We start from the raw sequence: 17,734 nt of genomic DNA on the forward strand, positions 1-17,734 counted from the left end.
GAAATCAAGGGGGGTTTTTTTGTTTTTGTTTTTTGTTTTTTTAGTTACAAGCAGAAAATCCCATTTCATCCATTATCAGTCCATTATCACAAGTGAGATAGATGTTAGACCAAGATAGCATAATTAACAATATGGAAACTTATCAGATTTGGTGATGGTGTATTTGAAACAGAGGTCCAGAAGTCACCCACACCAGGAAAAAATATATCAAACTTAGCCTCAAGATATGACCTACTAGGTAGAAATATATGAGATTATTTTCACCAACTAAGAAAGGAGAAAAAAGTACATCTGCAGGGCTAACATTTCTAGTCATCTATATGCTTGCATCTCTCAGTTCCTTGTCAGTGACACTGGAAAACTCTACTCAGGTGGTCCATTTGAACTTGGTTTTGCTTGTAGAAAACTTTGACATATTTTATTTTGAACGGCAGCATTTAAAAATTTTACCAGCTTAAAGTCTTCTGCCAGCTGAAACATCTTTGTGTTGCACAGTTATTATTTCTTTTTAGTATTGTAGCCCACATAATCTGCATGAAACTCACACTGCTTAGCACTCAGATGGAGTGGATTCTGTTTAAGGATAAAAGAAATGGTGGGTACTAAGTGACTGTGGTGTGGGGAGGGTCAAGGAGGAGGAGTCATGGTCAAGTCAGAGGAAGGGAGGTGGTGCCTACAAGAGACCTTGATGGTCTTAAATGGTGGTGATCTGGAGGTGAAATCAGAGATCAAATTTTTTTCTGAGACATTTTTTTTTTTTCATAAACCTTACACATAGTAGCAAATTGCTTTTGGAAGCTGTGTGAATGTCCCGTCAAGGAAGTAAAGGCACGTGGATTTACTATACTGTCATCTGAGAATCCAACTTTCTAGGTTGGTCATGTTGCATGACGATGCAGAATGTTCCAAAGTCATTCCATGAAGCACCAGTTCTGCCAGATGTTAAAGGATGAGTCAGAGGGAAATCCTCATTTGCAGGCCACAGAGGCTGACCTGGATGACTTAGACAGGAAGAGAAGGGCACTTGACTTCACAGTCCTGATGCGGGCCTGGAGAACAGGTTGGGACAATGGTCAGGAGCCCAGGGAGAGGTAGGTGACCAGAATCACAGCCAAAACCATTCTCTGGGGACCGCCTGGTAGGACACCACTGCCACCACCTGTAGATATTTAACCCCTTCCTTGCACCACCAATGGCTCTGAGCTCTGAACCTTGTGCCCACCATAGCCACCAGAAGGAGTTTGTACTGCTTTGCTTCCCTGTCATTTCCTCCAGAGTCAAAATCTCAGGAGGCCACAGCCCACTGACCCTGAGGGCACGTGATACCCTGGTTCCCACAAAGTGAGGCAGGGGAACTATTTGCCTTTTTTACCTCCTGTGGGGGGAGGTAGACCTTGCCTCCCAGGAAGATTCTCACACAGTTGGGGATTCCCTAGACAGAAGAAGTGACTTCAGATGCCTGCCAGCCAAAAAATGATAAATGACAACAGGATGTTACATAGGAAAAGGTTCCACAGTCAATTAATTTTGGAAAATGCCAGGTTTAACAGATTTCTTTACTCTAGGGCTTCTCATGTGATCGCATGCATCGTGAATCTCCAGGAGGGATTATGGGACCCCCCTCCCTCTTTATCATCCTATGGGAGTGCTCCATGGAAAACATTGCATGAATCATGACTTGAAAGCAACTAGCAACACTCTTTTTTCTCACACTTAACCTCAGCATACCAGTCTCTACTGACACATGCCTATATTTCTAGGCATGCAAATTAGAACTGCAGTTTTGGAAACTTTGAGGCTGTACGGCTGTCCCATGGTTGGGTTATTTTTCAGGATGAAGGTAAGATTGCTATTATGGGTTAGCAGCCCCCACCAGGCCTTTCCCATCTCGGCTGTGCAGGCTTGGTTTCATCATCTAGCTGTATCACGGCTGTGCACTTTTCCCTACTGAAGCATCTCCATTTGTTCTTGGCACATTGTCCAACTTGCTTGAAGCAGTTAATGCAGCTTTAGAAAAAGAAAAAAAAGAAAATGTCTAAGAGAGGAGCTTATGTCTGAGAGACCCTGGCTCTGCATATAGCAGACGTAGAAGCTGCCAAGATTAAAATTCTCTGATAACTCAAAACAAATGTCCTGCTTATGTGCGACAACGTAAGAGCAGGTAATGCAACAACCAAACAGCGGATGACCTTTCAGCCAAAGTCAGCATAGGAAATTGCTCTGATCTGTATTTATCGATGATGTCTAAACTTTAGGTCAGAGTCGCATTTTATTTGAAGATTGGCAAGCTGAGGATCGTATCTTCCCATGCAAACCCCAGCCTTAGCTCTCTAGGCAGTGGAGGTAAATACAAGTCACGTGCTTGACTTAAATCAGCATTGGAGTTGAGCTTTTAAAAAATTCCATTATTTAATGTTTCTTTTTTCAAAGTTTCACACTTATGACTTTCTTATTGTCCTTCAACTTTTGTAAAATACAAAGCTAACACTATGAGATAGAGCCACTCATTAAAAAATTATCTTTTGGGGGCCGCCTCAGTGGCTCAGTCTGTTAAGCATTGAACTCTTGGTTTTGGTTCAGGTCATGATCTCGGGGTCCTAGGATCGAGCTCTGTGTTGGGCTCTGTGCTTGGGGCAGGGTCTGCTTGTCCCTCTTCCTCCCCCCTCTGTTCCTCCCCCTGCTCCCTCGTGCTCTATCAAGTAAATAAATAAAATCTTCTAAAAAAATAAAAATAAAAATAAATCTTTTTGGGTCCTACTATGCAAAAGATATGTGCTAGATGTAGGGGGTAAACTCATGAATAAGATATTTCATGCCTTTAAGAGCTTAGGCTTAAACTGTGAATTTGTTTATTTATTTAAAAGACTTTTTTCGGGGCACCTGGGTGGCTCAGTCGTTAAGCATCTGCCTTCGGCTCAGGTCATGATCTCAGGGTCCTGGAATCGAGCCCCACATCGGGCTCCCTGCTCTGCGGGAGGACTGCTTCTCCCTCTCCCACTCCCCCTGCTTGTATTCCCTCTCTTGCTGTGTCTCTCTCTGTCAAATAAATAAAATCTTTAAAAAAATAATAAAAATAGTAAAAGACTTTTTTCAGGCTGACTATAATCCAGGCACTGTGCTGGGAGCTCAGGTAAAGCAGTGAACAAGAAAATAAAGGTTTCGATTCTTTGAAACATAGATGTAGTGGGGGAGATGGACATTAAATGACATGATGCATAATTATTTATTGAATCATGCTTGCGATCAGAGCCACAAGGGTTTAGAGCAGAACGCTATGAGGATGTGATGGTCCACGTCCTGTCAGGAAGCGGCCTGTGAGCTGTGCTCTGAAGGATGAACAAGAATAAATGTGATGGAGACATGGATAGAGGGAATCAGAGAAGGAATAAGAGTTTTGGAGCACAAGAGCCTTTTGCTGGTACCAGAGGAAGGGTGACAGGTCACCTGACCAGGCAGGACCTCGGAGACCAAGGGAGAATTTTGGTCTTCATGCTAAGTGCAATGGGAAGGCAAGGAGCAAGTTTCCTCGGGGGAGGGACCTTTGGAAAGGTCACTCTGGCCCTGAATGTTGAATGGCTTGCAAGGACAGTAATGGGGGCAGAAATACCAGTTGGGAGGTTAGTCCACTAATTCAAGTGGGAAGTGCTGGTAGGTTGAACTAGAGTAGGTGTGGAAGGATGATGGTAAGAGGTGTAGAGATACAAGAGACATAAAAGAGTCCGAAACAACAGAACTTGATCCTTAATTGGATGTGGGCGTTATTTAGGAGAAAGTCAAGGAAATTGCCAAATGCAATATGCTGTGCTAAATGTTATAAGAGACTGTAGAGGCATTTGGCCAGTCACTGGGTATCAGCAAAGGTGTCTGCAAAAACCCCACAAAGGACCTCAAGTCATGTATAATTTATTTGAAGAGGCTGGATATAAATACTGAAAATTAGCTCACAATCAAGGCTCTAATTGCCAGGTGTCACATGAGTGATACAGGCACTGTGGTTTGGAGGTGTTTCCAGGTCAGTTGTGGATAGAGCTAGCCAGGAAAGGCTTCGTGCAACAGACGGCACTGGCTTGCCTTGGGCAAAGGAAGGAAGAAGAGCAATCCTGGTGGAGAGAACACATGGAAGAGGGTGAGGAGGAAGTAAGGATAGACATAACAAATCTAGGGAGTACCAAGTAGACCAGTTGTATCAAAATGGGGGGCTTTTTGGGAAGGAAATTATGGAAAAATATAAGTTTGGAAGTGTAGGTCGGGAGCAGCCATGGGGTTGTAGAATTCTATAAAAAATTCCTAAGTGTTGATTCACACCTGGATCATCATGAGTAAGCTGTAAATCTCATGTACTAGGAAGAGTTCAAGTTCTAGGTCTCCTTGGACCTTCTCTACAATGAAATCTCCTCCCCCCACCACAGCTTTATTGAGATGTAACTGACATATAACATTGTGTAAGTTTACTGGGCACAGCGTGTTGATCTGATGCACTTATATATTGGGAAATGATTAGCTAACACTCTCATCAGGTCACATAATTACCGTTTCTTTTTTTTGTGGTGAGAACATTTAAAATTCACTCTTAGCAACTTTCAAATAAATACTACCCATTACGTATTCTTGGCTCCCTTGTCAAATATTAGTTGACTATATATGCAAGGTTTTATTTCTGGGCTCTTGATTCTGTTCCATCCATCTATGTGTTTATTTTTATGCCACTATTATACTGTTTTGATTACTGTAGCTGTGTTGTTGAATTTAGTTTGCTTATATTTTGTTGAGAATTTTTGTGTCTATATTCATCAGGGATATTGGCCTTAAGTTTCTTTTTCCTTGTGGTGTTCTTATCTGGCTTTGGTATTAGAATAATGCTGGTCCTGTAAAATGAGTTTGGGAGTGTTCCCTCCTCTTCAATTTTTGGGGAGATTTTGAGATGGATTGGTTTTAATTCATCTTTAAATGTTTGATAGAATTCACCAGTGAAACCATCTGGTCCTGGGCGTTTCTCTGTTGGGAGGTTTTTGATTATGGATTCACTCTCTTCACTCATTATTGGTACATTCAGATTTAAAAAAAAATTTCTTCCTGATTCAGTCTTGGTAGGTTGTATATTTCTAGGACTTTATCCATTTCTTCTGGGTTATCCAAGATGATGGTGTATAATTAATTGTTCATTGTAGTCTCATGATCCCTTATATTTCTGTGGGATCAGTTGTAATGCTTACTTTTCATTTCTGATTATATTTATTTACATCCTCTTTCTTTTTTTCTTAGTCTAGCTAAAGTTTTGTCAATTTTGTTTATCTTTTTTTAAAAAAACAGTTCTTAATTTTGTTTGAAATGCCACACCCTCAGAGAAGCTGTCCTTGGCCATCAGTCCCCAAGCAGCCTTTCCTTCTATTATTTTATTATTATATATCAGATGCTCCTGTGTATTTCCCTCCCAGTGTTACCACAGTGTGCAAGTATCCACTTGTTTACCATCCGCCTTGCCCACTAGGATGCAAGCTCTGCGTGTGAGGGTTTTGTGTGTTGCCCCTCTGTGTCCTTGACCCCTAGAGTGATGCCCAGTTGAGGCATAGTACAGACTTGGTTGCAAAGTGGGTATTGTGTGGGCAGGAGTGCAGAGTTTAGATCCAAAATGAAGGCAGATCCTGATACATTCATTGAAGGAAGATAGGACTCACTGTGGATTAGCCAGACAATTCCTGAGCTCTGCTCAAAAACAAGCACATGGAAAATAACACACTAGTCTTTTTATAGCCTTTGCAATTTTGAAACCCCCTTATTGAGACTCCTCTTGAAATAAAGTTATGCAAATATTTGGGCTGTTCAAAGTGTGAATATTTACAATGTTTAAAATACTTTTCTAATTAACCACTTTATGAGATATCTTTACTTTCATGCTCAACTTTTCCACTTATCTTTTAGTTAATGTCTTAAATAACTCTTCCATTTGACTTTCTAATGAAGGCATTGCTAGTTAATACTGACTCTAAAATTGGATTTTACTGAACACTGTAAATATGAGGAGATTAAATCCTGGTCTGCAAGACGCAGGAGGAAATATGCGGTTGCTTCCATCTATGCTTGCAGCTCCTGTTTTTTTAAGATGGAAATTCCCTGGTTACCCTGTTCCTAGACATGGCTCATCTCTGGGGTCCTTCATACTGGACAGATAGGGTGAGTTCTGCTTTCAAAATTGGATGCTACCCCACCTCTAAAGTAATCCTGCCACAGGATCGGGGGTTGTCTGATCCTCATAATATCTTTTTTTTCTTTTTTTGTAGGCTCCACGCCCGGCGTGGAGCTCAACATGGGGCTTGAACTCACGACCCTGAGATCAAGACCTGAGCCAAGATCAAGAGTCAGACGCCCAACCAACTGAGCCACTAGGCACACCCAGTCTGAGCCTCAGAATATCTTGTGAGTGCTGCAAAGATACAAACTCTGCTGAGCATTAGACACCCCAGAGAGCCCACAAGCTTGTTGATAAAGCCCATGGACTGTGGAGCCAGACTGCCTGGGTTTCAATCTCAGCTCTTCTGTTTGCTAGCAGGGTGACTTAGCAAATTATTCAACTTCTCTGGGCCTTGATTCTTCACCTGACAAAGGGGGTTGCTGATTATTGTACCTATTTCAGGGAACTGAGTTGTGAGGAATAAATGAGATAATATGCATAAAGCCCTAAGAAAAGTGTCTGTTTTCTTTTCCTTTTTTTCCCTTAAATTCCACATATGAATGTAATCATATGGTATTTGTCTTTCTCTGACTGACTTATTTTGCTTAGCATTATATTCTCTAGATCACTATATTTGGACACTTGAAGCTAATTTAACACTGTATGTTTACTGTAGTGTAATTAAAAATTTTTTTAAATGTCTGGCACATAGTAAATGCTTAATGTTATCAATTATTGTTGTACACTGAGTATATGGGGATATTTGTCCCTACACAGACCTTTTAACTGAGCCTGTTTCACCGATCAAAACTCATGTTTTGGCAATCAACGTTCAGATTTTACCCAGTTCTTGTTGGTCTGCTCACTTCTTTTTTGTCTCCTCTGAACTGGTTGTTTGGCCTGCCCTCAATGGGCTTCCATGCCCTGCTCTTAACTGCTAATTTTGCTCGATTGGCTTTCTTGCCCATGACCTTGAATGGTTTTTCTGGGATATTACCTTTTATATCACAGATAAGAGGCAGTGCCCTTCTATACCCTCCCTGGCCCTGATTCATGAGGAGTGATGATGGAGGACCCTTGTCCTCTGCCTAGGGTTGAACTTTCATCAATTCCTAGATCTTTAGTACTGAGCTGAAATAAAATGATAGTAGCTCCATGTGTCAGGGTGGGCAATGACATGGCCTTATCTGGTAGAGGACACCCAGCCATCCAGGTGGTTATCAAGAGGAAGAAAGGGGACTAGGTTTATTTTTCAACATAGCCTCTTATGGTCTTAGCACCCGTCTCTTTCCAACTGCCTCACTGTTGATGGTGTCTGGATGGGTGGTCTTGCCTGGGGCAGATACATAATCAGAACCAGATGCAAATACAGAATTTTTGCCCTTGGTCAAGCATATAGCAAATAATCCCATATTCATGCAGTGCTACATGAATCTAGAAAATAATCAGGCATTTCCTGATGCACTGGAGGGTAATTTATCTGGTCTTTTCACAGACAGTTATTCAGTCCTTTGCTGTTGGGGTGGTCTTCATCGCTTTTCAACTATTTCCAAGCATCCTCATTCTGTCTTGTGGTTCCATTTAAAACTTCACATTTTTCCAGAATAACCCTCAACTGATCATTTGGGTTGTCAGTGGTTGGGATGAAGCATCACTGGTGATAAACTAACACAGCTGAAGTTCCCAGGAAATTTTTCACATGGCATCTACTGCGTGTTGGGATTTGCAGAACGTGGGCTGCTCTTCTTCAACCCGCGTGACACCCTGGGTGGTGGACGCCTGGTGAATGAAGGATTGCTGAGACCTCGGAGCTTCCTCAGAAATTCACTGCCTAATCCACACGTGCAGTTAGAATTATGAGGACAAGGAGGGTGAGTTTCATCTACCTCAGGCTCCACACAATATGTTCAGATAATAAATTCCTGGTTCATTTTCTCACTCTGGCTCTGCGAAAACTGTTAGCTCGAAAGCTGCCACTATTCTTTTAAAAATTCCCCGGCAGTCCTGGAAGCCAGGGAAGTTTTACTTTCAAACAAGAATTTTGGTGTTTGTATCACCAAGTCCTCTATTTAATTACAGTAACACATTGTTTAAATTAAGTTTCCTTTGGAGAAAATAAGGGTTTAAGTGAAGAGGAAAACATTATGTCGAAGTACACAACGTTTTGAGAGACTGAAAACTCTGTTTTTCCAATAAAAAAAAATTGTGAAGCATTTGTGGAATTCTCTTCCCTGTGGTCAATTTGCTCACACTGTGGCCTTCATCTAGAAGTGGTTCCCTACCCCTTCACCTGTGTTAGGTCTAAGAGAGAAGAATTTTCATAAAGGCAAGCCAGGCCTCCAACTGGGGTCCTACAGGGCTCTGGCAGGCCTTCTAGGAACTTGAGATTTGAGTGTTTAACTTCATAACCAGATGGTGTCAGTTTCCTTCTATAAAGATGCCAGTTTCCGCTGGATGTATTAAGCATATCTTCACAGTCTGGGTGGAAATTTGTAGTAGTTAGCTGTAGACCATCAAATGATGGACAAAACTGACCAAAATTCAAGAAGTGGTGGTTATAAGTACACACAGCTAGCTAGATTCTGTCCTCTCTCCTTCCTCCCTGCCTTCCCTCTCTCTTTGCCTCTCTCCTTCCTCCCTGCCTTCCCTCCCTCTTTCCCTCTCTTTCCTTTCTTCCCTTCTTCCCTCCTTCCTTCCTTGGCAAGTTAGAAGTCTTTCTCAGGATGGGAGGGGTTGGTAGACTTGCTAGTAGATCTGGGGAGTAGAAGAAAAAAGCACCATACATATCAATTATATCTCAATAAAACAAAAAGCAAAGAAAAAACACTTTCTCTTACTCTCAGAATACTTCTGACACCAAATGTGTGGGTTTTGCCACACCAAGAAATTTTCCAATTCTCAGTAGACACCAGCTGGGAGTCTGGCAATTTAGCTCAGCGCTGTCACTAACTGCCTGGCATGAGCACAGACCACAGGGGTTAAGGGCTCAGTCTGACATGACTGCTCAGACCTCCGATGCCAATCGTAAATCCAGGGCTGTCACATATATTTCTGACCAACTGGTTCTAAATCAGGGCTTCCCTCCTTGGGTTTGATAGTTTGCTAGGACTTCTCACAAAACTCAGGAGAACATTTATTTATGTTTATCCTGAAGGGTGTTACCAAGGATACAGGTGAACAGCGGGGTGAAGCAGTACATGGGCGTGGTGTGGGCAAGGGGTGAGGAGCTCTCATGCCCCCTCCAGCTGTGTCACCCTCCCAAGGACTCTGGAACCCAGAGTTTGGGGGTTTTCTAATGGAGGCTTCACCGTGTAGGCATGATTGATTATTAACTCGATCTCTAGCCCCATTGGGCTTCCAGGAGGATGGGGTGAGGCTGAAAGTTCCAAGCTTCTAATCATGTTTGGTGTTCCTGGTGACCGGCCCTCCTCCAACCCCTATCCCGGGAGCCCCTCAGAGTCACCTCATTAGAACAAAAGACACTCCTATCACTCAGGAGATTACAAGGGTTTTAGGAACTCTGTGTCAGAAACCAGGGTCAAAGACCAAATATTAGAACAAAAGGTGCTCCCAGCACCCCTCTCACTCAGGAGATTACAAGGGTTTTGGGAGCTTTGTGTTGGGATCAATATATATATTTGATCTGGGGGCAAAGACCAATATGTATATTTTATATTATGTCATAGTAACACGGGGGGCCAAACTTTATTTTACAACCCTCTTTGTCCAAGGGGCGCCTGGGTGGCTTAGCTGGTTAAGCGTCCGCCCTCGGCTCAGGTCAGGGGGATCAAGCCCCGTGGTCCGGGCTTGCTGCTCAGCGGGGACCCTGCTTCTCCCTCTCCCTCTGCCCTTCCCCTGCTTGTGTACGCACACTCTCTCTCCCTCTCATTCTCAAATAAATAAATAAAATCTTAAAAAAAACAACACCCCCTCTCCCCCCAATTCTCCTTGTCCCAAGCCCAGACAAAACAGGGCGATAGAAAGAAACGTGTGACCGTTGTCCTCAAAGTTGAGGTCAATCCCAGGCTTGATTTATTCAGGTCCACTTGAGCAGGGGGCTCAGAGCCCCCATGTCCCTCGGCTAGGTTCAGAGCTGGGTGAAGCTCCTGGGCTCTTCACGGCTCAGCCTGGCTTCCTTTAGGGAGGCTGAGCTACTGGGCAGCCTGGGCAGCTGAACCAAACATTTGCCACAGAAGGCATCTTTCTTACTTGCCCTCATTATAGGGTAGCTACTTAGAATTTACTGGGTGATCCCATCAGCTTTTACAGCGTGTGTGTGTGCCAGCTATCCTGGGGGATCCTTCTAGTCCAGAACATTCAACCAATCCTTACAGACTGCCTGTGTGGGAAGGTCGCCCTGGAGCTTCGGGTAGCACGGAGATGAGACAGGCAATGCAGCATGCCCACAAGCACCTTCTAGGCTAGCGTAGGGTGACCTCTCTCTCCAAGGCTGGGGGAGAGTGGTGATGTGCCTGAGAGAGGAGCAGAGCAAAGATGGCAGGGTGTGCGTGGAGAGCAAGGGAGAATTGATTTCAATCAGGAGAACCAGGAAAAAAGTCCTTTAGAAGTAACGGTTAGACCGAGCCTCGCACACCAAGTAGGACGTGGGCTGGACATAGGCCGGTGAGTCAGGCGGGGAAGGCCAGGCTCAGAGGACTGGTCTGACTGGTGCAGAGAGAAACAGTTGGTTGGGGAGGGATTTGGGGGCAGATGGGGCTGGGCCTCGGCTCTCAGGTGAAGGAGCTGAGACCACGTGAATGCCAGGAAAATAATTTGGGTAACTTCGGGCAGCCTGGGAAAGGGGCCTCACGCTGAGTTGTGTGGGTCTGTGTTCCTCAGCAAAATCTGTCATCTCCATCTTTTGAGGATCCAAAAATGCCCCCTTGGGTACTGTTTTGTTGTAACTATCTTATTATATTGGGCCAGGCTCCTCTCGGCGCACAGACAAACCCTTCCCGTCTTTTTCTGTGACTATCACGTTTGCCATTGTATTTAAGGAATAACGGCTCTCAGTGGCTGAGAGTCTGTCACCTGCCAGGCACCTTGGTGAGTTTGTTACATGTCTTATTTCTTTTAATTCCCTTGAAAACCCAAGGTGGGAAACATTTCCCCTACTTTTCAGACAAAGAAATGGAGTCCCAGTGTGGTTCCATGAGTCCTAAGACCACCCACCTTGGAAGCAGCCGAAAAATGGTTTGCTTCCCTTGCTTTCTATTCATTCTCCTGTCCAAGCATGCGGAGCTTGCAGTGTTGATAAAGAGTGGCAGCCGACGGTGTGCCCAACACATGACATGCATGAACTTCCCACAGAGACGACAGAAGGAAAGTCCTGTTGCTATTATTCCCATTTTACAAATGAAGAAACTGTCTCAAAGATGCATGTAATTTGCCCACAGCCACAAAGCTACCAGGTGGCAAAACCAGGGTTGGAACTCGGACTCCAAGTGCATAGCGCATCGCCAGTTATCAGGGCTGTGAGTGCAGGGACTAGGGCCTAGCATGGTGCTGGGTATATCGTAGCCCCTTACATGAACGCTTTTGAAACATTTTTGAATGTTTTGTGAATGAAATTAAGTGGACAAATGAGTGGATGGAATAAAGAATGAATGAATCATGTGTATGACACCGAGCCTTAGTTCTCTATTTTCTCCTGGACACCCTGCTAGGACTTTGGTGAGCCTCTCCCACCAGAACGGATGATATGACCAGGCCATAACTGTGTGGTCCAGAGAGCCGGGCACCGCACAGATGTAGAAATGGGGTCAAGTGCCGGACACCATACTTCTCAGTCATTTGGACTTTGTCTGGAGGAATGAACCTTCTATACCATGTCCTAGTGCTAAACTAGGTATGTAGCCTGCTTTAATAGTGATAATTCAGTTACGAGTAATATGGAAACAATCACAAATACGTTGGGACATTTTGGTGGTTTTGTTTTTAACTAAACTTACTTCTGATCTGTTATGACCGCTGAAATTTTTAAAAAATGACTTTTGTTTTTTAGAAAAGTTCTAGATTTATAGAAAATCTGCAAAGATAGTACAGAGAGTTTCCTCATAGGCCTCAGCCAGATTCCCCTGCTGTCAACAGCTTACATCTCTGTGGTACATCAGCTTAACTAAGGAAACAATGTGGGTAGGTACTTTAATAACTAGACTCCACACTTCACTCTGATTTCACTAGTTTTCCCCCAATGTCCTTTTTCAATTCCAAGATCCCATCTGGGATACCACATTGTACTTAGCTGTCATGTCTCCTTAGGCCCCTCTGGCCTGTGTCAGTTTCTTGGACTTTCTTTGTTATTTGTGACCTTGACAACACTGAGGAGTACTGGTCAGGTAGGTGTCTTGTAGAATGCTCCTGAATTTGGATTTGTCTGATGTTTTTCTCATAGTCAGCCTGGGATTATGAGTTTTGAGAGGAAGACAACAGAGATCAAGTACCATTCTTGTTACCTCATATTAAGACTACTGCTAATTTTTTAAAAAGATTTTATTTATTTATTTATTTATTTATTTATTTAGACAGCAAGTCGGGGGGCAGTGGGAGGGACAGAGGGAGAGGGAGAAGATCTCAAGCAGACTCCACACTGAGTGTGGAGCCTGACGTGGGGCCCAATCCCAGGACCCTGAGATCATGACCTGAGCGGAAACCAAGAGTCAGATGCTTAATCAACTGAGCCACACAGGTGTCCCAAGACTACCACCAAATTTTTTAAAGCTAAATCTTTAATTCTACTTCTCATGTTTGTAGCTCCACAGTCTTCCCTTTATGGTTTTTTCAATGGCCTCGTTGATTCCATCGGAGAGAGCAAGCTCTCCTGCTGGCTCACTGGGTCCTAGCTAAGTCTTAATAGCAAAGCATTTTGCAAGGGGTTCCGTTGGCCCCATTTTGCCTAGCCTGGATTAGACAATCTTGGCTTACTAGTCAGGTGAGTTTCTCCTGGTTGAGATGTAGAACACTTTTTTCATGACTGCTGATAGATAAATGGAGGCATTTCTAGTTCTTAACGGTATAGCTGTCACCCACAAAAAACACTAATCATCTTGATGGGGTTGCTGAAATGGCTTACAAGGACAAAACCATAGGAGATAATATAAATGTGTGTCTACAACCATGCTTTTCATAGATGAATGCCAAATTCCATGTTTACTTGTTTTATTTTAGAATATAAAACTATCGATAAAGATGATCTCCAAATTGTCTTTGTTTGGAGGCATCCACCATGCCCTGAGCTCAAAAACCAGCCTCTCTCACTGGTTTGTCCTCACTCAATCTTTTCCGTCTCTTTCTTGGGAGGGTCCAGCAAAGCTACATCCATTATCGGGAACCTACTTCCATTATCTGCATTTAAAACTCCTTTGCTGTTGGGTTTCAACCATGTTTTATCCATACTCGTGAAACATGAAAGGGTTATACATTTCAGGAAAGCCAGCGAGGCTTGGACAAAGAGAAAGCATTAAAGCAATTTCCAAATGACAACAATCCTCATTGCCCTTCAGGACGCCAAAGGGAACAGATTTGTCCTGAAGTTTGTCTCACTGAATTTTATTTTGTTTATTTCCTTTCATTATTATTTTTGGTGTATGTCTCTCTGCACTTTTAGACAGAACAGCACTCCTGCTAGTCAAGATAGCATCAGACTGTTTATTGTAGATCTTGGCTTAAGGTGCAGATGTTTTGGCTCAGTTAATAATAAACCATTCTTTAACTTATTTTTAATTTTAGTTCATGAAGTAATAGGAAAATATAGCAACTTTTTGAATGTGCTCTTAGGGAGAAAGGAAGAGAGAGGGGGAGGGACAGAGAGAGAAAGAGAGCAAGCTAATTTGAGGTAGATGGTTCTGGTTAAGTCCTAGGCCAGCTTAAGATAGTGCCGTGAAAATGTCCTGTTCCCCTTTCCCATCATCACCCCTGCCTTAACTTTCACCATTTATGCCCTCATCTTCTTGATCCCTTTCCCTGGTGTGGATCCTGTTCGAGTCAGGGACATGATTTTCTGGCTGACATCTACGTCTTCCTCTTGAATGCCTTAGGGTCCCCCACATCTCCTCCTGCCTGGCTATCCCTGATGGAGCCCCACAGATTTCGAACTTAGCATTAACCCAACCTCCTTCCAAAATGAGAATTGTTTGCTCTTTTTCCTGGAAATGCTCACGAACAGACTCTATGTGCAGGGAGATGGGCCTGTGGAAGGGAGCCAGTCGATCGGGACACCCCATCCATCCAGAGCGGGGCCTCTGCTGGTGCCTGTGTCTTGGGCAGGCAGGCTGCAAGGCAGGCCGAGGCCTGGGTTTAGGGGGAGTGGCAGGTGTCTACCAACGGGCTCATCTACTTCTGACGGGTAGTGGGGCCACACGAAACCCTTTGGTTCTTTGAATCTTAGGAACCAGGTAACCGCATGCACGTTTCAAGTCTCCGTGTCAAACCAGCCGTTTGCAGGTGTCAAGGCCAAGGCCTGGGAGGAGGCCGTCGCGGAGGCAGACGAGCCGCAGCTGCTGTGGGGGCCGGCGTCTGTAAGCGGTTCAGTGCGCGCATGGGGTTCCGCTTCCGGTCCATGACCGCCCGCATCCGGGTCACACGGGACCCCCGTGCACCGGAGCAACTTGCGCATGGGCGGGGGGGGGCCTTTCTGGAGCCGGAAGGAGGGTGAGGCGGTGCAGTTTACCTTTAAGAAGTCGGCTAAGGGCCTGGACTCTCTCCACGTCACCTGTTGGTGAGTGAGAGGGGCCCAAAGGGAAAAACAGGCAGAAGCGCAGATCCGAGGCGGACAGGTGCTACAAGCGTGGAGGGCCACCCCAGCCCAAGCAGAAGCCACATGGTGGCCTTGTGTCCCCTGAAGACCCAGCAGGCCCCCAGCTCACAGGGAAAGCCAGACTACTTTCAGGAGGAGGAAGAGGAGGTCCAGAGCCCTGCCCTGCTCCCAGAGGCCCAGCACTGAGCTGCGGGGGGGGGAGGAGGTAGCCTTCTGTGATCCTGAAGTTTTGAGGAACAGGCAGAGTGGAGGAAGTGGGGATAAGGGTGGGTAGGGGGCAGCTGGCTCCGCCATGCATCTCAGGCCTGGGTCCACAGCACCACCCCTCCTTCCCTCTCGGCAGGGTGGGGGATGGGGGTGAGGCAAATGAACTCCAACCCTGCTCAATCCAAATGCTCCTGAGGGTTTTGGGGAACATCCCTCCCTGTGTGCTTTATCTGAGTTTCCGTCCCCAGAATCTCCATCTTTTGAAAGTGGCCTGGAGAGGGAAATTGTTTCTTTTCAAAGGAGATGTAATAATAATCCTCCCCCCGCCCCCGCCTCCGCGCCAGGGTGTAAAGATTGAGCCTGAGACCAGATTGATGGGCCCAAGAGCACGAACCATTGCGTCCTGTGGGAAGGAGTCTCTCAGGGGTAAGGCAGGGTTTTCCCATATCTTGTCTCATAACCCACTCAGGGGAAAGGTTGTTCTCTACTGTCCCAAGCCATGGGTTGTGACAGTAGGCAAAGGGGTTGTTGGGGGAACAGCTGCAGACCCGCTGCTCCTAAGCTGACTCCCACCCCACTCTGGGCCGATAGAATTTTCTTTATTTGCTCCCTTGGATAACTGCACCTTGGGCCCCACTTTCTCCAGGATGCCAGCTGCACGAGCTGCATGTATATGACAGATCTTGTGTATTTTAACTTTTTTTTTGTAATATAAATGTTCTGATTTTGTATTTTTGTGGATTTGAATCTTAAGGCCCTTATTCCTGCAGTGTCCTCGGGTACACGTGCGATCTCCGGGGTCAGTCGGCAGCAGCTCCTGGGGTCTGCAGAGCAGGAAGGCTTTTTGTTTGATTGCGAGGGAGAACATCTATTCCGAGGGCATAGCCTATTGACCTACCTCCTTTTTGCCAATCGGAGCAGGCTTTCCTGCCCTAGTGTCTTCTTGAAACCACTCCACCCTCAGTGTTCCACAGGGCACTAGGTTATCATACAGTGGCTCCGTGACTTGATGCCCTTCTACTGGAAGATTAGAAATTGGTCTGAACAACAAAAGGTGGTGCAGGAGGGTGAGGAGAGGCTGTACGAGGGGAAAGTTGCAGAGGGGAAGCCAAGATTAGCTGAGGGTTGTCTCTACATGTAATAAAGGATTCCTGTTCTGGACTTCTAATCCCGGGGCACGGGACTCACTTTACAGACTAGATCCCTCCTTCACTGGATTGAGCTAGGCCTACTAGCACAACAGGGTGTGTGTGTGTGTGTGTGTGTGTGTGTATTTGTGTGCTTAAAAAAATGAGTTGGTAAGGAGAGCTTTAAGAACAATACCTCTTGTACCCAACTTGAACTGCCCAGGGGTGGGTGTATGAAGCTGAGTCTACATTTCTTAACCTTCATGAATTCTGAGCTTTTCTTGTTGGCTTCCAGAGAGACCATGAGCCATGGCTGCTTCTTGGCGCCCAGAGCCGGTGTCCTGCCTGCTGCAGCCATCATTAATGTGGTAGCTAAAGGAGAAAAGAAGATTTCGTTTACATGCTGTGAGATCCCCACAGACCTACCTCATTGTGTTGAAACAGGGCAAATGCAACAGAACACATTGGGTGATGTATGTCTGATCCTGGGTTCTTGTCTCCCCTACTCACTGCCCCCTCTAGTTATGGTATTTGTCTGGGCCTTGTAAGGCTTCGTGAATAGCTGATTGGGTGGCTGCTAGGTGACCTGCTTTGTGTAAATATAATATGTTGGTCTTCTTCATGTTCTTTTGGGGTTTTACAGTTTACACACTTCTTTTTGTACTGAGAAAAATAGCCAAAGCATCTTTGACAAGATTTTGCACCAGGAAAAGAATCTGGAGCATAGCTTGGCGACCCCTCTTGAAGTGTGGGGGTCTTGAATCATCCTCTCTTTTGTGTTCCCTTGCCCTATTTCCTATTTTGGGCCAAATCTTCTGTCCTAAACACTTGGCTCCTATTCTGTCCCCTCTTCTATCCCTCCTCCCCAAAAAAGCCCCCCACCACGTACACATTTAAATCCTGAAGAAGCTACAAACACTCCATCCCTTGTTCCCAATCTCTCGTGTCAAGACCATCCCTTGATGTGATTCATACAAATACACTACTATTTGGATAGATCAAACCTCCTTTAATCTCTAATCTTGGGGTAGAGAGAAGCAGAAGCAATGGGGGGGCGTCCATGTAGAAAGCAAGGTTGGGAGACCAAGAAAGGGAAAATGAATGTATACCCAAGTCACTCAGGAACTTTTGAAACTTATGTCAAATTGGCCACAAGATTGTTTAACAGGATGCAGACGAATGTAGCTCCATGTTTACTGCTAGAAACCAAAGCTTTGTGTGAAATCCTGAATTTTTGGGGGGTGCGGACAGGGAGGAAATCTTCCATCTATGTGTTCTTTTTTTTAAAGATTTTATTTATTTATTTATTTGAGAGAGAGAGAGAGAGAGAGAAACAGCATGAGAGGGGAGAGGGTCAGAGGGAGAAGCAGGCTCCCCGCCGAGCCGGGAGCCCGATGTGGGACTCGATCCCAGGACGCCGGGACCATGACCTGAGCTGAAGGCAGTCGCTTAACCAACTGAGCCACCCAGGCGCCC

General features: G+C 45.0%; 1 long non-coding RNA gene and 1 pseudogene across 3 annotated transcripts in view; both read left to right on the forward strand.

Moving 5' to 3' along the window:
* The window catches only part of LOC115942972 (uncharacterized), a 36,024-nt gene extending 28,836 nt beyond the window's left edge, over positions 1-7,188 (forward strand). For all 3 annotated transcript variants that reach the window (XR_014139958.1, XR_004077560.2, XR_004077562.2), the window contains 2 exons: positions 6,085-6,171; positions 6,279-7,188. This is a non-coding gene — a long non-coding RNA (uncharacterized LOC115942972). The remainder of the gene's footprint in view (positions 1-6,084; positions 6,172-6,278) is intronic.
* A 6,456-nt stretch (positions 7,189-13,644) lies between these two features.
* Positions 13,645-15,110, forward strand: LOC115942973 (protein lin-28 homolog A pseudogene; annotated as a pseudogene).
* The last annotated feature ends 2,624 nt before the right edge of the window (positions 15,111-17,734 follow it).

The sequence above is a fragment of the Leptonychotes weddellii genome, chromosome 14 (assembly GCF_054177405.1).
Source record: "Leptonychotes weddellii isolate Sample4059 chromosome 14, ASM5417740v2, whole genome shotgun sequence".
Classification (NCBI taxonomy): Eukaryota; Metazoa; Chordata; class Mammalia; order Carnivora; family Phocidae; genus Leptonychotes; species Leptonychotes weddellii.